Source organism: Lagopus leucura, unplaced genomic scaffold (assembly GCF_019238085.1).
Source record: "Lagopus leucura isolate 7727_CA_CO unplaced genomic scaffold, USGS_WTPT01 Super-Scaffold_100002, whole genome shotgun sequence".
NCBI lineage: Eukaryota > Metazoa > Chordata > Aves > Galliformes > Phasianidae > Lagopus > Lagopus leucura.
The window spans coordinates 86,363,420-86,386,638 of record NW_024962263.1 but is presented as its reverse complement, the minus strand read 5'-3'; positions in this window follow the sequence as shown (position 1 = coordinate 86,386,638).

The following is a 23,219-nucleotide window of genomic DNA, read 5'->3' as shown; positions in this document are numbered from 1 at the left end:
TCTTTCTCACTCTTTCTCACTCTTTCTCACTCTTTCTCACTCTTTCTGTTTTACTCTTCTCTCTCTTCTCTCATTTCTTCTCTCTCTCCTTCATTGCTCCTCATTCTGTCATTTCTTCATTTCTCTTTTTTTTTTTCTTTTATCTCACTTTCTCCTCCTTTACTCTCCTCTTTTTTTGCCCCGTTTTTATTTTCTTCTTTTCTGTACTTTTTTTTTTCTCCATTTACTCATTTCTTCTCTTGTTGATTTTGTTTCTTCTCTTTTCTCTTTTTTTCACTCTTCCCTTCTTTCTCTCTTTTTATTTTCCCCTGCATTTTTTTCACCTTCTCCTCTCCCCCTTTCCTCCCCCTCCCCTCCCTGGGGGGAGCAGAGGATGCAGCATTTTTCCCATCCTCACTCTGTCACCAGCACCTCTGTGTGAGTGCCTGTGTGTTTGTCTGTCTGCATGTCTGTGTGTCCCCTGCACACCCACCCAGTACCCATCCCATCCAAGCCGACAGCTGCAGAGTGCAGCAGGGCTGAGGCTGAGTGTAGGCACCAGGCTCCCTCCTGGTGCTGTCGTGCTTGCACAGGTAAGAGGACATCCTGACACCCAGGACACTGTGGCTCTGCACACAACCCTTGTTTTGGCTGTTCCTTTTAATTTTTCCCTTGTATAGCCAGGCAGCTTGAGTTCAGAAGAATTTTTGTTGAGTATGCAGACATGCAGAAACAGGATCTGTGCTTTATAAAGAAAACTGGGGAGGAACTGTGTTAAATTGATCTTAATTGGAAAAAAATTTCCTCTCAGAAGGAGTGGTGAGGTTTTGGAGTAGAGGGATGGTGCAGTCGTCATCCCTGGAGTTGTCTGAGAAAAGGGTAGATGTGGCACTGAGGGATATGATTTAGTGGGCATGGTGGGGATGGGCTGATGGTTGGACTAGATGATCTTAGTGTTCTTTTCCAAGCTTAATGATTCTATGATTCTATGATTAATTAGGATTTACTTTTTTCCTTAGTCAACAAAGTTTGTGGACCACAGATTCCGCTAGGTGGATCTCAGTCTGTCAGCCTTTAATTTGTGATCAGCAGTGCAGAGTCTTCACCATGGTCTATCAGCAGAGACTGGGGAAATGCCCTTATGGAGGAAAGCCATCAAAAGAGTTCAGAGCTGACAGATGCTTATAGCTGTCAATATGCATAATGATTACTCTGTTCAGTGTCGGTTCTCCTAAGCACATATACCTTGGGATTTTGGTGGCCTAACATCTTGTATTCTCTTTGTGTGGCACTTCAGTTTCTATTGGTCTGTGGGAATACCCTGATGTGTTAACAAGATATTTGGTTTTCAGTTTGTATTTATTATGAATGTGCTTTGCCTCATTTTATTTCTATGTCCTATATGTTGTCCTCTATGCTGCCTTATTCAGCAGTTATTTCACTTCTGTATTTTTATATACCCAATGTTTTTAAAAAAGAAAACAGAAAACTGTACTGCTTGCCTCAATGGTGACACTTCCCAGGCATTAATATGCACACAGCACTGTGTGTGTTTGCATGTATTTGATTAAGACCTTAAAATAACACAGCCCATCTGCTCAGTGTGGACACTAATGTAATCATTCTCAGGAAGATGAACCTGCAAACCCTACACATGTAACTCTACGCTTAATTTGCACCGAGAAGTACTCTAGATGCATGTCTGAATGTCCCCTTTTTCTTTCACAAATACCTGCTTAGACATCTGACTGAGGGGGTGTTTGTGTAAATACTAAGGAATATATACTCTCTTATAAAAGAAGAAAGGCAGTTTCTTTAGGAGGCCAGGCAGGCAATCAAAAGGTTTTGTCCACTTCAAAAACTCCATGACTTTTTTTTAAGTGTAAGCATTTCTGACAGCAGATTTTACTGGGAGTACAGTATGGATATGCTCCTTGTCTGTGGTTGAACAGATGCTCTGAAGTAAGCACTTCAGATCATAGAATCATAGAATCATAGATTGTATCAAGAATCATAGATGTATCAAGTGTGTAAAAATGTCTATCAGAAATTACATCAATTAAGTGTTGATGGAATATTATGGCTAAAGAAAATTCTAACTGTATATTGCAGAGTTTCCGTGTACCTTTAGTGTGTTGTGTTGCTGTGGCTCCTAACAAGATGCAGTGTGATGTTTTCATAGAATGGTTTGAGATGGAATGGTCACCTTTCCAGATGAAAACTGAGGCTTGGAAGAGTTGAAATCTCATTCTGAACTCAGCGATGGGCAGCCTGACGACAAACGAATGTCATCTGATTTTGAGTAGAATGATTCAAAGTAACTTGCTGCAGGGCAGATCTCAACACACTGGTCTTCTGGAGCAGCAGTAATGGCACTGCTCTCTCCAGAGGCCAGTCTGACTTGTTTCTTTTGTCAGTACAAACTGTATTCTCTCTAATTTGATCAATCATCTCCAACTTGTATGAAACCTCTACCATAGGGTAGAGGAAAAAGAGGTTTAGAGTTGCAACAGCCATGTAATGGAAGACTTACTGGAGGAAGTATCAGTATGATTCATGAGGATGAGTCATATTAGCATTAGGAAAGAAGGAGTCCCGTGGTGGGCACCTAATGGAGAAAGAATTAAGAGGAAGAATTAGTTTGATCCTGTGTTTTCTGGGCAGATTTTTCTGAGCTCAGTACCTAGACAATGTGTGGGTGAGTGAATCTGTGGCACCTATACATACAATTAAGTTTTTTTTTTTTTTTTTTTTTTTTTACTTCTACTGATGGTTCATACAGTGTTAGGGCACAAGTATTTGCTACGTGCCAGAGCTATCTTTTAATTCTGAAGATTATGATACTGAAAATAATAGGAATAAAAGAAGGCTTTTTTTTCCAATGTGTGATAATTTTCTTACTAAAATATATTTCTGAGATTTGCTTGGTAATTATTGTGGCTTCAAAGGATATTTCAATTTGTCACACTGTAACACTTTCTCCGAAAGCTTGTTTTGATTAATCACTGCTGGGTGATTGCAATTCATTCCTTTTAAACACCATTCTTAAACTGTTCCCCTTTCTCATAATGAGGAGAGAAACCTAAACACAAAATCCTGCATTAGATCCACGTCTCCTCCGTACCACCATACCTAAATAGTGCAGAAGATACTGGGCTATCTCAACTGCTTGAGCAGAATCAAATTCCTCATGCTTTCAGAGGCAAATTGTAAATGTATATTGTCTCTCACAGTACTGAGATACCCTTCTTAGCTTTTCCCATTCTGTTTTTCCAAGTGAGGAGGATGAGCCAGTGCATTTCTTCATTTCTTCTATCAGCTCTATAGAGAAGAATCATTCCTGGAGTTCTTTGACTAAATGAGTCTCAGGATATCAATATTAAGTCCTTTCTTACCAACACTTTGTATTAGGCACTACCAGGTGTTAAAAAGGAAAGGAGAAAACAGCATGCATAGAAATTAATAATTCTGCAATCTGTAAATCAGTGTAGCTGAGGAATTGGGAATATTTTGAAATATCTGTAGCAAACATACGTAGAACAGGAAAAGAACACCAAAAGGAAGACATTAGAAACTATCTACTTGTAGTCCAGGCAAACTCTCCCATTGTCTATCAATTTGATCTTCATTCTACTTGACTATACTTTGTGTTTTCCTAATGGCTTGTTCCTATTGCTGCTAAAAGTTCTGTGATTACCTTCATTGGATCAGGTTTCTGAAACTGTCACAGGAAAACGCCATCTGGGATGATGCTGCCCCAGCTCGGTTAGGGAAGCCAAGCAGGGGGCTCTTATTTTGCTGAGAGAAAGACTTATGAGAAAGTCTCCCATTGTGGGAGATTTACACCTCTTAAGGCTTAAAATTTTCTGCTTAAACCGTGCTTGTGCTTATTGTCTTCTTGGCAAACAAGTATGTGGAGAGTTAAAAAATGCAACATTGAGAGCAATCTTTTTTTTTCCCCACGTTAGGACTCTTCCTCTCCTTTACATGCTCTCCTTCACACTTGTTGGTGCTGGCTGACATGGGAGTAGTGAGCTGCAACTGCAATCCTTAGACTGACACCCCCAGCAAAAGAGCTGCGGTGGCTTTTGGGAAAAACGTGCACCAAATTTTTCTCCCAAGTCTGCTCCTGATGTCTGACTCCAGTAATCAGCCTTAAATATTGTAGCATTTATACATGGTCTCCAAAACAGGACTGATAGTTGTGGTTGATGAAAGAGTTGCTGTTCTCTCTTTGCCTCTATTCTTGGTCTGAACGTGGGGGTGGAGAGGGCTGATAATACTTATTTTCCAACATCAGCAACAGGTCTATGAAGATTAAATAGCTGATGCTTTACCTAGTGAGGAAAAAAAAGGTGTGGATACATTACTATTGCCATGGGAAAACTATTTCAGAATTGGCGGTAGGTGGGTAGATGGTGAGTATATGTTATGCTACAGACCTGGCATCTACATCAGGAATTGAATCTGGAGAAAAAAAGAAACAACCCACCTCTTTAATAAACATTATTGATATACAACAGGTGTTGCATCCTACTAATTTCACTAGCTGATAAAAAGTAGCGAGGTAGTTTTTGTTTCCTTGTTCTGCCAGAAACAACTTTAAAAACGGAGTTTACTCTTGGGAGATTGAAAGTTGGGCTGGGTTGCCATTCATTCTGTTTATGATATTGAGTTTTTCATGGCAAACAGCTGGTATTTTTGCAGACAGTGATGAACAAGAATCTCAGACCTTCAGACTTGTGGACATAATTTGAATTTTAAAGGCTGCTTGCTGTAATGTGGTATGAATATTTTTTAATAACTTCCATTTTTTTTCCCTGAGGGGTAGGAAAGCTAGCAATAAGAAGAGGTCAGGTGTCTGTGAGCACTGACACCTGCTTGGGAATGCTTGCACTACAGAAATAATGATTCAGACCATCCTGAGCATCCTCTGAAGAGCCACAAATCCCACACCAGGGCAGATGTGGCTGCAGAGTGGCCAAAAAGGGCAGAACCCAGAGCTGATCTGATTACATATCACAAAGCTTCTCCAAGCTATGTAAGCACTGACAGTTCATTAGGAATGAATGAAATTGAATTATGGGTCACGTATTGTGAGTGCTGTCAGTCCTGATTATGCAGTCATCTAGATTTCCTTTGCTTAGGGAGTACTGCTGTCACAGAGCTTATCTACTATGCAGTAGATGCAAGCTATCCTTTTGCAGCTTATAGGAATCTATTTACTTTACATTGATTCAGTTCCTTAGAAATGAATCTTTAATTCTTCGCAAAATAGAAGGATCCCTTGAGTTTTGTTTAAGCAACTCAATTTGATTATTGTTGTGTCCTGAATATTGATTCTTAAGTAATTTTAATAAGAGATGTCAAAACTACAATATTTCATACAATATTTGAGGGAAAGCTTAAATTATTGGCAGCTTTAAATATTTTTGGAGTCATTTTCTTTGATCTGAGCTTAGCCAGCACTTGATTGTGGTTTGACTGCTTATTACCGAAGTGCAATTTTTGCAGCACTGTTTGCTTAAACATGTTGAATTATGTGCTTGTTGGCAGCAGGCTGGTATTTCTTTCAAATGCAAGCAGTTTTATATTGATTTTCATAAGAAGTTGTTATTCTGTGTATCAGTCACAATTTCTTTCTTTGAGATGGAAAACTTAGAGATGAGGGGAAGCAGGGGAATTACTACTGGCTCCACATTTACTGTAAAACTAATTGCCGCTTGTAGAAGAGCATGTCAGTAATTCCAATTTTATCAGTAGGTAAAGGCTACAAATAATGTATATAGACTGTCTTGATTATTGCTACCATTTTTCGAGTAAAACAACAGCTGGTATCCATTTCAAAGCATGTCTTCTAATGCCATCCCTGCAATCCTTTATCCACAGTAGATAATAGCCAGAAGATCTTCAACAAAGCCTATTGATTAAGTCTAGTCAGGATTGTCAAAGGCATAGTGGTTGCAAATAACTGACTGGAAAATCATGGACTCTCAGAATGCTTGAGATTTGAAAGGACCTCTGAATATCATCTGATCCAGCTCCCTGCTCAGATAGGACCACCTACAAGCACTGAACACATCTTGTTCAGATGGAACCTCTTGAGTTTCAGTTTGTATCCATTTGCTCAAATTAATTCAGTTCCTGATAAGAGAGACTGGGTGCAACCCCTGTCTGGAACCTGAGGATAAGCAGGTCCCATGCTGGTGTTGGTGAGGCCCAGACCAAGCTCATTTATAAGCTCTGCAATATCACAGCCCAGGATAACCTCAGCCTAAATGCATCCAGTTCAGCAATAGGCAATGACTTCAGAGTCCACCAGCAGGGAAGTAAAAAAAATTAATCAATTCTTTTGTAAAGCACAGTGTTTTGGTATAGATATGAAAGTGGTCAGCTGCTCTGGGATGCTGGAGCAGTAATGATCTACTCTTTCCTAGCAAATGGGTTGACAACTTTTGTTTGAATCTTGACTTTTCATAAGACATCTTGTGCTTGATGTATTTCAAACCAATTTGCCCCTGTCTTGCTTTGCTGTTTAATTATGTTACCACCTGCAGTGTACTTCTAAGAGTTGTTTTTATGTTTTGTGCAGGCTTTTCTTAATTACACGGGTAAGTACTTTTATGATTCATTCCTGAAATTTAAGCAGTTTACTATGTGGGCTTATTTTATCTTCTTTCTTTGTCATGCCTTGGGTTTATTACTGAGTGCATTTTCTGTTCCTTTAATTTTTTTTTCAGTCATTTGTGCATTTCTAAGTACTTTTGTATTCTCTACTTAATTCACTTTTTTATTTCCAACTTTGATTTTTTTTTTCTTATCAGTAGATGTCCTTATTATCGTGTTTTCTTTCCCTAATGTCCTTTTCACTTTCCCTAGCAGCTGTTCCATGAATACAGGCCATGACCCCAAGAAAGCAGTGGATGTTCTGAGTGGGCAATAAAACTGAATCTCCTCTGGTGCAGCTTAATACCATTACCTCTCATCCTATCACTAGTTCCTTGGGAAAAGAGGCCAACCACTTCACCTTTCAGGGAGTTGTAGAGAGTGATGAGGTCTCCTCTGAGACTCCTCTTCTCCAGACTAAACAATCCCAATTCCCTCAGTCTCTCCCTGTAAGAGTTGTGTTCCAGACCCTTCACAGCTTTGTTGCATTCTCTGGGCATGCTTCAGGACCTCTTCTCTTCCTTGTAGCGAGGGGCCCAAGACTGAGCACAGTATTCAAGATGTGTCACCAGGAAGCCACAGAAGGAACCTGCAGGCACACTGAGTATTCAGGATGGAGAAGATTGTTCCCCTAGATGAAGAGTTTTCTGAGGCCTGCTCCTCCTCTCCTCTCGTGTGGACGCTGTCGGTTGCCATGTCTGGAGGCAGGCTCATTCAGCCCAAGCAGTCATGGTAGATCACTTTATCTAGTTTTAGATGTTTGTTACAGTCTTCCAGCTTAGCTGGCATCCCTTTGCTCCCTTTGGAACTGGTGAAGAAAAATACAAAGTTTTACAGCACAGTTCATCTGACCTGTTTGAAATCTATTATTCTCTAGAAGTGTTTGTTCCTCTCTCTCTGGATTATAAAGAACAGTAGTGGTTTACTCTGATATGGACAGTAACACTGTAAATCTCTTTACTTGGACAGATTAATCCCTGTAATATCTGTAGAACTTCAGCACATCCATCAGCAAAGTTAGCCATCAGGGCGGCATTCCCCACAGACAAACTGGGAGAGTTGTGGCTGTTGACCAACAAACAGTAGCATCTCAATGAATTAACACTGCATAAGAACTTTGTATAGATTAATACTATCAGAGCAGTTTAGGGGAGTGGGAGGGTCTGGATAAGTTGCAACCAGGGTAATGTGGCAATTATATCCCAGATTTAGGATCCTTCATGAGATGCATGTTGTGTTTGTAATGCCAGTGAGCTAAGTGCTTGGTCAAGTGCAGATGGTATAGGAAGTTTTAGGCTGTTGTGACATTTCTGTGTGAAGCAGACACTTGTGTGTATGATCTTTTTGCTTATTGTTATAAATGGGTTAATGTTCACTATTTTTCATTTCCCATTGAGAAATGATTTTTTTCCGTTGTCAATCCTACTCCATCTGCAAATATTGGCTGTTATCTACGAAATCTCTTAATGAAACAACAGTGTTATGAATGCTCTTGACCCATGCTTAGGTGATGGGATCCATGCTACTGTGGCTTTTCTGCTTCATTACCAACTCTTCTTGTTTGCCTAACTTGTTCTATCTTGCTTGTCTGATCAGATAAGTGCTAATCCACTCTCTGTTCCTTTACATGATGCTGTATAGGAAAGTTTCTCTCCTTAAACACTCTGCATAAGAATGGGAAGGGTGAGAAGGCTATTAATCCTCTTTGAGTCTTCTATAGCTGTGTACTCACAGGATTTGTGAAATCCTATCTATTGGATTGTAAACTCATTAAGCACAGGGATCATGTCTGGTAAATAGGACTCCTTTTTCTCCTGTCCCAGCACAGACAATGTGGCAGAAGGAGGCTTTCCTTCTGGTGCAAGACTTGCTCTGCTGAACTACACTTAATTCTCCGTAATGTCACAGTAACCTTAGGCAAAACAAATCCTTCGGTGTCCAAGTTCCCCATGTGGAAAAAAGTGGCATTTTACAGACTAGCTAACATGTAAAGAGATCGATCATAACCCTTTTTCATCTCTTCAGGATCTGCTCCTATTTCAGTTCAGAGCAGAGACTTGCTGGGGGATGTATGCTAATGGGAGACTTGAGGCATGGCAACATCTGGAAAATCAGATCAGGGAACATTTATTTGAAGACTTTAAAATGCTCAGGAGAGAGAAACATGGAGAAATTTGGATGGGAAAATAATATGTAATTCTTTAGGGTAGAGACTGACTTTGAATTGTTCCCCTGCCAAAATCCCCTAAGGTGCACTGAGAGGGAATGTCACATAAACAAGATCTGGGGTGAAGATACACAGTTTTGCTTCAGAAGACTTAGGCAGGTTATGAGAGGATTTCTGAATGATCTTCTGCTACCTACCCTTATTTTTCCCACCATCTGCTTATGTTGTTTATTCATCAGCTAACTCCCCTTTCTCTAGCTCTAACTTCTTATACTGCTTGGGAGCAGATAGTGCAAAGTGCATTACCTAGAGCCCTCAGCAATATGAAGTGTGAGACTGCTAAGTTTTACATTGGGTCTTACAACCTGGTAAAGTGGTAGAGTCACTGTCCCTGGAGGTGTTCATGAAGTGTGTAGATGTGGCACAGATGGACATGGTATAGTTGACATGGTGGTGATGGTTGACAGTTGGGCTAGATGATCTTGTCCAACCTTAGTTATTATATGTTTCTATGATTTCCTGATGTTTTACTGAGATTTAGAAAGAGTCAAATATCACCAACTTGTGGTTCTGGAATCACTGCTGTTTAAAGTGTGTTGCCTGCTGCCAAGAGCAGTTTTCTTTTTGTGCATCTGAAAGGCAACTGGGCTTGTTTTGTCCTTTTATAGGAAGATCAGGTGCACATTGAAGCAGACCAGTTGTTTGATTCTAGGAGTTACTCAGTCTTGTGTTTTACTGGAGATGAGCCCTTTTGATCCTCAAGTCCTCAAGTTTATCACAAAAGAAAAGCTTGTGGTTGTCTTGAGGAAGTCAAAATAAATAACAAAAATATTCTATGCATGTCAGTCTCTGAGTTATGAAATCACTCTGATATGTCACACAAAAGCTGAAAAGAATGGAATTAGAAGTTCTAGATACTGGAGGAAAATTTTCAAAAAGTTGTGTTGCTATTTTATAGGAGAAATAGGGCTCCCATCTCTTATTAAATAAATGAAATACCCAACACGTGAAGAAGAAGAAACACTTAAATTTTTCTCAAATTGTTCTACCGAAGAGAAAGCTTTAAGATGCATTTGAAAATACAAGCTGTTTCCTTTGGTCACTGTGTATAAAAATAATAGCGTGCATCCCCTTTTCAGCACCTGCTTATGTGCCATTGATTTTAATATCCCTGATGTGCTCATGAGAAAAGCTGGTGATGAAAATGAGTAGATTTGAAAGATTGCAGGAGAAGTCTGGATGGATGGGGACTTAGGGATTACTTTATATCCAGCTCCATGCTTGAAAAACAGAAGTAAACTTTCCTGGAGTGTTTCCTTGTATCCTCTGAATTCAGAGAGATACCTCTAACTTTGTGCTCATCAGTGCTTTCTCAGACGGTAAGAAGTGATTCTTGGAATATAGTTTAAACTCATGGCTGAATGGAAAATATAGGTAGGAAAATTAATGCAATCTTGCCTTTAGGTTTAATGCTTTCTGGGAATAAATCCATGAAGTCTAGGAAGGGCTCTGTCACTAGCAACAGTTTCCTGTGATTTAATGTTTCAGCAGTGTGTTTAGTGTCATATGGACTTAAGTGGAAAATGAATCCCAATTTATTGTGGCTTCTGTTCTGGTTTCTTTATTTAGGGGTAGATTCTGTCGTCCTGATAAGTAAATTATGGAGAATTTTAATCTGCTAAGAGGTATGCTGAGATACCAGTGGGACTGTCTGAACATCGATCTTTTTTGCAAGCTGTGTTGCTAAATCAGCAGGGCTGGCGAGTACACTGTAGTCATTTCTGAATCACATAATTCAGGGTGTGGTATTTAAAAAAAAAAAAAAAAAAAAAGAATAATTATCTTACTTGGCTTCTGTTTATGTGAAAAGTTTAGTAGGATCAGTTGAACTAACGAAAATACTGAATTGTTAGAATGTTTTCAGTAATCGTCAAAATTCTGCTGTTCAGCAATCTGAATTAAATGAGTGTCTGCAAATCTTGGTGTTTCCCATTAATTATGAGGAAATGGTGTTACCCACACAGTAATCATGGGAAGCATTGCAGTGAGGATAGCCCTTCGCTGTTGTTCTTTTTTTGTTTTTGTGGTGATGGTGAGGCTACTTTGATCCTTGGGAGGGTACTGTCAGTGCTGAGCTCTGCCCACATCCTGCCTGTCCCTGCCTGTTTACTTGCAGGGTTCCAGACTGCGAGAAAGGCATTCCTTTGTCACAAGGCAGAGATCAGAAACAAGGTAGGTCTTATACGTAGTAGACAAAATACTTGTCCCTCCTCTCATTCTACTCCCATGTTGAGAAATGGGAGAACACAGTACGGTCCTAATGAAAATCTTTGCTTTTCCTCTATAAATATTCCCTTTGCTGCGAGACACACATTGTGCAAAGGCAGTTGTAGTTGAAGAGCAGTTTCTCATCAAGTAGAAGAGTCATTTCTGAGTAACTGCTGAATGGGCTTAAATGCTTTGGTAATATAATTTAGGAGCTTATCCCCTGAAGAAAGGTGGCTAAGGTTCAGCACTGAGGTCGGTGAAGCTTTATTTGTGCTTCATACTTGTGGAATTCCACTGAGGTTGGTTTTTTATTTTCATTATTATTATTTGCTAGCATTTTTGGTGTTTCCTTTGATTTACACTAATACATAGAGTTGCAGCTGCCCATCAGGAGGGATTTAGAGTGAGATACCATAGATTTGCTGTTAAAAAAACATAACTGATTCCTGCCACTTGGAATCTGATGAAACTGAAATGTGTTGAGCGTAGATACGTAGTCTGCACTTGCATGATCTTTCCAAAAACTCATGTTCCTTTGAAGTCATGTCACTGTCCTGACTTTCCTGTTCTTGAATTGTTGCCAGTGAAACTGAGTCTTCCTGGTGTAATTCATAGGCTGGAATCATAAAGCTGACACTCTTGTATGCTGGTATGCACTGGGAAAGAAATCTTTTTTGCCTCCAGGATGTTATTAGGAACAAGATGACAACTTACGAATATTTACCAGGTGTCATAACGCTTTCGTACACTGGAATGTTGAATAACCTTGGTGATAGCAACATAGTTACTTGTGACAGAAGAGCTAGTGTTTCTGTTGCATTCAGTTGCAGCTAGCTTTCCTAGAATCATAGAATCACTCAGGATGGAAAAGACCTTAAAGATAAATGAGTTCAACCACAACCTAACCATACTACCCTAACTCTAACAACCCTCTGCTAAATCATGTCCCTGAGCACCACATCCAAATGGTTTTTAAACACATCCAGGGATGGTGACTCAACCACCTCCCTGGGGAGCCTATTCCAGTGCTTAACAACCCTTACTGTAAAGAAGTGTTTCCTGATATCCAACCTAAACTTACCCTGGCACAACTTGAGGCCATTTCCCCTCAAACTGTCACCTATCACCAGTGAGAAGAGACCAACCCCGCTCTTGCTGTAAGCACCTTTCAGATACTGGAAGAGAGCAATACAAAATCTTAATGTTGAGGCTCGTATTCTAGCTTCTAACACTGGTCTTTGATTTTGATGCTTACAGGGTCTCCAAGTGAAAAGCACATAAAAGAAGGGGAGGCACTGGTCTAGTAGGTATTTGGTGACATCAGCGTGGTTATAACCGAATGCTTTATGAAAGCAATGGACTAAATTTTATAAGAAAATGTACTGAAACAAAGCTTTTGCATGAAATCTGATAGTAAGCTATGAAGGATGTTGTGCTGTTGGTTGTTTTTTTGTTTTGTTTTGTTCCGGTATGTGTCATATTTTATGGTGGACTCTTCATAATTAGCTAAGCCAGAGGCAACCTAGATGAGCTGCTGCAAGTGGGTATATGCCAAATTGATATCACTGTATGGAAAGGGAATAAGGTGTCCAATGTCAGTGAAGAAACCTGGGAGTACACACTCCCAAGTGGATGTACGCTGGGAGTACATCCTAATTGTCAATTTTGTCTGCCAAATATTTTTCCACGTGTGTCAGAAGTAGTAAGTTGGTGTCAGGTATAAAGAACTGTCCTTGTGACCTTGTGTCCTTTGTCCTTGAGAGCAGCTCAGCAGAGAAGGACCTGGGGGTCCTGATGGACGAGAGACTGAATATGAGCCAGCAGTGCGCTCTGGCAGCTCGAAAGGCAAATGGGATCCTGGGCTCCATCAGGAGAGGGGTGGCCAGCAGGGACAGGGAGGTGATTGTCCCTCTCTACTCGGCTCTTGTGAGGCCCCATCTGGAGTACTGTGTCCAGGTGTGGAGCCCTCAGTACAAGAAAGACATAGAGATTTTGGAAAGGGTCCAGAGGAGGGCGACTAAGATGATCAGGGGGCTGGAGCACCTCCCCTATGAGGACAGGCTGAGGGAGTTGGGCTTGTTCAGCCTGGAGAAGAGAAGGCTGCGGGGTGACCTCATTGCAGCCTATCAATACCTGAAGGGAACCTACACCCAGGAGGGGAGTAAACTCTTCAAAAGGGCTGATAACAGCAGGACTAGGGGAAATGGTTTTAAGTTGAAGGAGGGAAGATTTAGGTTGGATGTTAGGGGGAAGTTCTTTACTAGGAGAGTGGTTAGGCCCTGGAACGGGCTGCCCAGGGAGGTTGTGGATGCCCCGTCCTTGGACGTGTTCAAGGCCAGGTTGGACGGGGTCCTGGGCAACCTGATCTGAATGTGTATGTTTGGTGGCCCTGCTAGGCAGGGGGGTTGGAACTACATGATCCTTGGGGTCCCTTCCAACCCGGGTGATTCTGTGATTCTGTGATTCTGTGAACTGTACTATGCATTTGATCTTTTCTATGTTTCTCATACCTTAGAAGGAAGTAAAATTCTCTCTGTTTAAAAAGGATAGCAAATGTGAAGTGCTGGGGTACTTCTCTCCGACTGACTTGGGAGACAGAGCTGGTGTTCATACAGTTGGGAGCATGAGAGATGAGTTAATCCTACATCAGTCTTCTGGTCAGATGGTTTTTTCAAAGAACAAGAGAAACCCAGCACTCTCTTAAACATTGCTACTTGAAGAGAAAAAAAGAAATCCCTTTCAACAGATAAATGTCAAACATGACCATTGCACTGTATGATGCCAGTCATATAAAGAAGATCATGATGTGGAAAGCTTATGTAAGTCAAACTGAGTATAATGGCTTTCCAAAGTTTTCATATCCCAAGTAGTGTTGAAGATTTTTCACTTCGCTGAACTTGGTAGTGTAAGTAAAAATAAAGCAGAATTCTGACACAGCAAATATTTCTCAAAATCTAACTATTTAGCCATCTTGAACAAAGGTTATTTCTTTTCCCATCCCCTTCAGAGCATTTTGGGATTTTTTGTATCAGTTGTTGCTTTAGCGTAAAACTCTTCGGATGTTAGACTTGCCTGAGAGATGTAAGTCTTTGAGCTGGCATGTTGTTTCACTGCAAACGAAGCCACAATCCAACAATTTAGATTTAAGCACATTGAATTTTGGAGAGAAAATTCCTTCCCAGAATTTGGGAGTCGCCCCAGCAACTTGCATGCCATGCATGCCAAGTGGATGAGGAAGGTAGAAGCTGAATTGAGAGGATTGCATTGGGAGACCTGAAAGTTAAATACCTTAACAATAGCTGAAAAATGAACTTTCTTAGATAGCTTTAAAAAATGTTTCCTAATAAAAAATACGGTGAATGCAGTTGCTATAGCTACTTGGGGGGCTTTGATGGAGAACTTTTTGAGATGCTTACTGTTTAGTTGTAGACAAATGCATAGTTCTTCTCACTCTGAGGATTCAGCATCACCTTGTGTTTGGTTTCTCTCCTATAGAATTTAAGCTGCCACTAGTAAGTAGCCACAGTGTCTAGAGTTTCTGGATGGCATATAATAAGTGATGTGCTATGATCCTGTGAATTTATTTATTTTTTCTTTTATTGCACAAATGAAACACTGATGTTTAATTTCTTATTTGCTTCTTACTTGGGGCTCTTTTTGGGTTAGGGAATGACTTGGCATTGTGGAGTTTCATGTTTGCCTTTATAGCAAAAATTTTGATTTTTTAATGTATTACTTGAACGTAACAACTCACTCTGGACCCCAAAAACAAGGAACAGTTTTAGTTTAAAGTATGACCATTTGAGGATGCTAAAAAGAGAAAATTAATAAATTCATTCTAGAGTTTCAGTATGTTGGACGATGGTAACTGAACAACTGTCTAGTGGTGCAGGACTCAGTTTTGTCTCATAAATCAAGACTGAAGGCTTTCTAGAGCAGTTAATAGAGCAGTCAGTGTACTGCATCTTTTGTACAAGATGTAGATAACATACTGGTTTTTAAGTACATTTTTGGACTTATGTTTTGCAGGAGGTCAGACTGCACATAATTCTCCCTCATCTGTAATAAACTCTAAATAAAAATTTTTCTTTGAATACATCAACATGACTATCACAATCTTTCATTCATTAAATTTGGCCTTCTGCATACCCATGGAATGCAGGAGCTGTAACTCCTTTTTTTATCCAGTAAGAAGCACACTGTCAGCCATACTAACACATAAACAAAAGAGCAAAACAAGCACAATCTCACAATATTTTTTCATCTTTTTAAATAATTGAAATAAGAAGATATGCTCAAAATACTTGAAAAGAGGCAACATCTTTATTAAAACTGTTACTCTTCAGAAAACTACCACACTGGAAATTTTGCTTATCTGTATATGGGGTGAATTCATGTGCATCTCTTCCTATCACTATGGTACATTTGTACTTTTGCACATTCCTCTGTATGAGAAGAGCAAAGGAAAATGCTTGCTACTTGGTGGGGAAAGAGATCCAGTAGCAAAAAAAATCCTGGAAAAGGTCAAGGAACTTTGCTTTATTTTTTACCTTTGTTGTTATTGGTGGTCTGCCCTCAGGTAACCTCAATTTTGTCCTTCTACTCAAACCTGCCTTTTTAACACAGTTTTATCATTTTGGAAGGGATACTTCGGAACTGAGATGTGCTTCTTCAGTTCCCCATTAGACAGACTTTCTACTTCAACAGTTTACACCCTCTGCATCTGAACTTGCTAAAATTTCCTATTATTGGTATTCATGTGTTTGTAGTTGATGCTTTTGGTTGGCTTTCTTATGTCACCTTGACCAGACAGACATCTATTGAAATAACAGTACCTAAATCTTTACTGTTTGTCTAGCTGCCTTCATTGCCTTTGGGAAAAATAAGCACTTCTTGTACGTAGTTCATTTATTTTACTCATCCTCTTTAGGAAGATGTAAAATCAATCTGGCTATGGATTTTTTGGTTTCTTGTGAACTAGAAGGGGAACCCATCCTTAGTAGCTGAAGTATGAAAACACATACAGTGTTAGGCATCTACAGTCTGAATTTTGATTAGATAAATTGGATACAATGAGACTTGAGGTGATTATTCCAGTCAGTGTCGGAATTATTGACCTGACCCTGTGCTAGCTCTTGCCTGAAGCACAGAAAGGCAGACTGAGCTGTTGTGCAAGACTGGAAGGTATTGGCCTTTCTTGTAAACCAGTTAAGTGATAATTCTTCAGCGTCCATCATTCCCTGGTGGGAGAGCTGTGTGTGGGCTGTAGAACACAAATTTTTGTCTCTTTTCCTTTCTGTGGGAGTGGCAGTGATGGTGACGGCCCTTCATGGAAGAAAATGAGAGTAATGTATGCATTGTCTGGCTAAAGTTCTTTTCTGTTTCATTGACAGCTTCTGAATCTTAATTTGCTAATTTTTTTTGTCTCCATCAGTACTTGCCTGTTGTTCTTATTCACAGCCTTGGAAACATGAAAGCCAAGAAAGGGAGCAAACATGAAGCTTTGCTGTAGCTCTTCTGGCAGGATCCTGTCAGGATTCATGGACAGTAGCTTTTTTCCTATTGCATTCGGAAACTTGGGGAGGGAGGATTGAAGTGTGTCTTATCTCAATCTCAGACTTATGATCCTTGTAATTCAATTCAATGTAATTCAAAGCTTTTGCTTGATTCTTGTATTGCCTATTTGTCCGCTGTTAATGATGGCCACAGTGCTGGACAGAAATTCCTGAAATGTCAAGGATATGCTGTTCAACTTGCCTTGACTCAAAGTTGATGCTATCTTAATGCTATGCCTCTTATTTCTCTTAATTTAAAGAAGTGTACTGTGATGGTGAAGACAACTACGTTTCAGACCAATATGGTCAGGGAAGTTGTGTCTTTCATTCCCAGCCCCAGCACCTTACATGGCTGAGAGAAGTATTTGAGATTAGAGCCAGAACATTCTTGGGGAACATTTAGGCAGCCTTCAATTCTCCATAAAACCTCCTAAAAACACCTGAACTGATTTCATGTTACCTTCCTGCTCTGCTCCGCACTGGTGCAGCCTCACCTTTAGCACAGATTAGCAGATTTGGGTGCAACAGTATGAGAAGAACATAAAACTATTAGAGAGCAAGCAAGGAAATGAAAATGGTGAAGGGTCTAGAGGGCAAGATGGATGAGGAGCAGCTGAAGTCACTCAGTTTGAACAGTAGAGCAGAGGAGACTGAGGGGAAGCCTCATGGCAGCCTACAGAGAATGGTGGGCATGGAACAGGCTCCCCAGCAGTGGTCACGGCCCCAAATTGCTGGAGTTCAAGGAGCACTTGGACAACGCTCTCAGATGTAGAGTCTGTTTCTGGGTGCTCCTGTGTGAAGCTAGGAGTTGGTCTCGATCTTTGTAGGCTCCTTCCAATTGAGATATTCTATGATTCTGTGATTAAGTTTGAGTTCTGTTGTTGGACTTCACCAGAGCTGAGTGCTTTGAGGGATTTTAGCTACACATTATGAAAAATAAACAGTAGCAATCCTAAGTGGGTTCCAGTCCTGTTTTGTGTTTCAGGCTAGTATCCCAAGTGCTTTGCTACCATGAAAATTATCTGTGAATTGCTTTCTACCCCTAGGCCCCTCTGCAACAGGGAGGCAAAGAATGACCATCTCTAAAATTTGTAGAGGGAGAGAGTTATAAAGTCATTGAATCATAGAATCATAGAATAGTTTGAATCAAAAGGGTCTTCTAGTTCAATCTCCTACACTGAACAGGAATGTCTACAGATAGATCAGGTTGCTTAGAGTCCCCTCCAGCCTAACCATGAATGTTTCCAGGGATGAATCATCTACCACATTTCTGGGCAACCTGTTACAGTGCTTCACTACCTTTAATGTAAAAAAAATAATCCCTATATCCATTAAGATTATGTCCAGCATTGCGTGCAAGCTGCATTCTTTGTCTCTTCAGCTGCACTTCTCCTTTCTTGTGTTTTAATAGAGAGGTGACAATGCATGTCCTCAAAGAGCATGGAGTTACTCAGACGGATGGATTTCTGGTAGTGGATCCTTCAAAGGGAATAAGGCATTGCAAATGTCGAGTGAAGAGTGAAAGCATCAGGGGAAAATATGAGATTGCAACCCTGCTATCTGCACCTTCCCATGTAGTGACAGGTGTCTCCTGGTGTTATTGCCCCTTGTCACTGATCTTTCACTTTTGCTAGGGTGTTTGTGTCTTCAGGAGAGTCTGAGTTCCATTTAAAAGGCCAAGATCGTGAAAACTGCATAATGAAAAGACTGTAGTACAATATCTCTTAGTCAAATGTAGCCATTATTTTTTGCACAAACTTTCAGGAAATTAGATGGCTATTAAATTGTCGGAACAAGTGGAGGAGGGATTCATCCACATAGTATGAGTAGGAGGCAAATGTATTCTTGTATTTGGGAAATTTTCTGTCATGTGGACATTTCAGCAGAAGCATTGGGGAATTGGTGGGTGAGAGTGTGGTATACTACAAATTAGTGTAGCTCTTTTATTAACCCAAGGAGTGTGAAACAGTTGACATCGGCTCATTTCTGAAGCTTTTACGGATTCTAGTAATCTTTATCCATGCCGTTAACATAATGCATAGGGCAAGAAGTAAGAAGCATTCTTCATTGGCCTCAGTAGGATTTCTGGGAGATACATTCATCATGCTCCTCCCTGTTAGAATATATGTTGCTTATTTTCCAGATTTAGGCTATTACCACCATCCCAGTTCCTGGCTCCAGCTCTGTTAGCTAACTATATAAAGCCATGACATATGGGTCTTTTTACTAACATAATCCTGTACTGTGCTAAAAAAAAAAATATTAGATTTCACTTCAGGAGTTGGAAGAACTTCCATGAGGATATAAAAAGCAGGAAATGGGCCCCTCTATGAGTAGAGCACTCCTCATATTGAATAGCCTCAAGGAGCTCAGTGTTAAAGGCTTCTTCCTAGTAGTTAATATGGGCTGGAACCTCTCTGTCTGCGCTTGAGAGGAAATGGGATTTGTGGGTCTTTGCCCATGTAGGTTACAGGGCTTAGGACAAAGGGCTGGAGTTCTGTGACCCTGTAAAAAAATCATTGTGCTCCACATATATGGCAGTGAGGTTGTACTGGGGACAAGCTCAGGATTTTGAGAAAAACATTTTTACAGTTTGAAATATTTGCTTCCTCTGTGGGCATCAGTTTGGTCTTTGCCTTGCTTATGTCAGTTCTCATTAAGCTGGATATCCATTACACCAATGACTGTAAAATTAGATATCTGAATTGGGCTTCTCATGAGAATTACAGTGTTATCTGTAATCCTGATTTGCTGGCACTCTGAATTACATGCAGATGTCGGACTTCCAATTGTAGGGTGTGTGTATACTGCAAACCCTGACCAAGTGGCAGCACAAGACACATTTCATGTGTTAAGTTAATAAAATATAGGTGAGGAAATATGGAGAAGGCTTTCTAACAGCCAGGGTGCCATGGAGTCATAATTGGGATGGATGAGCTCCCTTATTGAGTGACCTAGTTTGGACTACTGGTTCAATTGTGTGAGTGCAGCTTGTTTGTAGGAGAAATAACAAGGTAAATTTGGGAATGGTGATATGGATTTGGAGGTACCTAGGCACAGGCTTCAGGATTTCAGAGATTATGTCACAGAAACTTTTTGTGTCAGGTTAGTTTTTGGTTTTCTAAGCCAGTCAGTAGAAAGACTCCTAACATTGATATGCAAAGGTGTAATTCAGATTTGGAGTTACTGTCTCTGAACAAATCACTATAAAGTTATATATGGAGTAATTGCACCAAGGCTTTAGCCTGCAGATACTGCATAGCTGCAGCAGGCAAAAATACATTGCAAAGTGCTCACCTAGTACTTATGGCATTTTAGAATTGCAGCAATTTGGCAGGCAACCAGTAATAGCTTGTTTTAAATAGTCTGTGGTAGGTGCTTTTACAAAGGAATCAGTTTGAAGGATGCATGATCTAAGCATAGGTTAAGGAGTCAGAAACCGTTGAATTCCAGTTGTGACCTTCTCTCAGGTTTCCCCAGAAGTGCATATGCAGTGTTATGGAGGTTAAAATAACATTTCTAAGTTTGCAAAGTGGAACATGCAGAAATTAGAAAATGCTCATGCCGAGTTAATCCAGTCCCTTTTGGAGTATGCTATATGACCCTTTTAGACACTTTCTTACCCTTCTCTGTGTATGTTTTCCCATTCAATTTCTGTCTTGTTGAGTCTCCCGGACAGGCACCGATTACATACCAAGTAATTATTTATTAAATTTCTCCTCCTTATTGTTTTATATAGAATTTATTTGTTGTACAATCAAACTCCTTTCCAAATGCATTGATATTAATCATTCACCGGGACCTGTAGTTCCAGCACCAAGTACTTCAGAGGAGTAAGAGTTCAGCTGAGGCAAACAAATTGAGGAGTTTGAGTGCTCTACTGATGTTTCCTCAGCACTCCATTTAATTTGCCATCAAAATGACAGATCTCTTTGGCTAGCAGTCATGGTAATCATCTCTATACGACTGATACGTTTTTTGGGGATCAGTGTAGAAGTTGCTTTTGAGATGTGATAGTGAAAAAGGAGGGAAGAAACTCTTCAGTTCCTGCAGCATTGGCAATACTTAAAGACTGGGGATCTGTTGGCTCTCAGGGTATGTGGATGTCCCCATCCAACAAGCTGCAGAGATGCAGACAGTCTCCTCTCTGGTTTCAGCAGACTTTTATCAGTTTCAGTTGTTGTTAAATACAGCTGGTAGGGACAGGGTTTAGTGGGCCTCGTGATGATGGGTTGCCCATTGGACTAGATGATCTTAGTGGTCTTTTCCAACTTTAACGATTCTGTGATTCTATCAACAAAGTACCTCAGGAGCAATGCTGGTGTTAGCAGAAGGTTTTCTGCTTTGTTCGTATAGATTTTGAAATAATGCTTGCTGAAATCAGTGGCCCTTTTTTCATTAACTGCAGTTGGCTTTGGATCAGGACTGAGAAGGTTCACATCTACCATAAATGCCGCTGGATGATTTCTTTAAAAAGCATTGAACTAAGATATATGATGGCATGGGCAGATCGAGGGAGAGAAAGTCCATTTCTCTTTTATATCGTCTCCTTCCTGCTCATATCAGCAATAATTTAGATAATTAAATTGCTTAGTTCAGTAGTTGGAGCAGACATGATCAGCAAGCTGACTCTGCTAAGACATCAGATGCATCAGTGTTCTGTGTTTTTTTGTTTGGTTTTGTTTTTTTCCTTTTTGCGTGTGTGTAAAGCTTTATAATTGGATACTGCCTTTTTCACCCTAGGCTAGCTGCTTCTTCAGAGGAGCATACTAAAGACATTTGAAATCACGCTCTGAATGCCCACATGGGAAATTTATATGGCATACAGTGAAGGTTCAGTGGCAGCAGAAAATGGGTAAAATTAAGCAAAAAGTATTAGCAGTCCCCTTTGACTTTAACAGTAGGATGCACAGGTCAGTTTTGGGGTTTAGTAAGACATATCCTACAGCATAAGCTCAGATATGCTAAAGAGCACACCGAAGTCCAAAACTGGTTGTGCTTTTTACATTCAGACCTTAATCACTGTTCGTTACACCACCCCATAGGGTCTTTGAACTTTTGCTCTCATCAGGTAGGAGTGTTATTAAATTACAACGCTGAAATTTTCATGTTAAGGCTGACATTATTTTGTGGGCTGTTTATTTTTGTTTGTTTATTAATACAATTTTGTGACTGACTCAATCCTCTAAAGGATGAAAGAGATCACAGAAATTGACTTTTTTTTTTTTTCTTTTTTTTCTTTTTTTTTTTTTTTCCTATCTTTAATTCACGAGGGTTTTAGTACAGATGACATTTCTCAAACCAGGACAACAGTGGCTGGGTGGGCTGAGGGAGGGAATATCTGGTACTTGTGCTTAAATCACTCACTCTAGAAATACTGTTAAGTTTTCTGCTCTGCCACGTTCCTTACAAATGTCTCTTCTTTTCCCTTCATTTTTTCAGAATACCTTTTCTAAGCACACGCTTTTGCTGCTTTCATACAATTTGCCCTCCTCATCCCTGAATTATGATGATGTGAAGGTATTATCTGAGAATCAGGCTCAAACAAATCCCTGTATGTCCCTTCAGCATCACACTCAGATAGGACAAAGACAGAGAGAGCAGGACAGAAAAATGCATCATATTATTCACAAAGGAAGAGGGGCTTTATTTTACAAATAAACTGATGTGAGGATATTCTTTCATTTTTATTCAATCAGGAAAAATGAACAGTACAAAAAAATTCGATCACAATAATATTCAGCTCAGCTGTTCATTTTGGTTCAGGATGTGTATGTGATGCTTTGGACAAGGGTTCTGCTCCCAGCCTCCATAAGGATCAAGAAGACAAAACAGCATCTCTTAAAATGCAGTAGTGCAAGAGAAGCCTGACAGCAAAAGAGTAAAGTAATTTTGAGATGAGAATACTGAATTCTCCTTCATCATTTTTTCTTTTTTATATATTTATATATATTTTTAATTTTGCAAATATTTGCCAAAATGAGTTTATTTATTGTTCAAGAACAGACAGGCCTTACCACGGATGCTCACTGACCTAGAACTCTATACCACTCCTCCAAAAAAGCAGTAGCAAAGTTAAATGTTGTATAGAGCTTGTGTCCATCTTCTGCATATTGTTTGTTCAGCTGTGAGGCTGTACAAATAGTTTGGTCCTATGCCTATATTTTAAGCATGAAGAGCTCACTTTAACATTTACCAGCCTTCTTTTCAGCCTGGATACCATTTCCACATCATTTTTGCATGCAGTCAGAATTATTCATTCCTTTATTTCCCATTAAACTATTAAAAATGGGACTTTGGGCTTGGAGTCTACCGACTCAGTCATAATAGGGTTTGTCATTTCTTTTTGCAGTATCACCTAATACATGTAAACATGTCACAAAGTAATCTGACAGTGAAGTCTGAAAAATAATCAGAAAAAAAAGAGGTGTTCTTAATGGATGCACACTGACTTATGCCACATTGTCTGTCCCACGAACTGTCCCATTCTGGGCACTTTTTGAACAGTTTCTCCTGAAATGGGACATAGATGTTGGTCAGCTTCTGGAATCACAGACAGGGCTCAGTCTCACAGTGGTGAACTG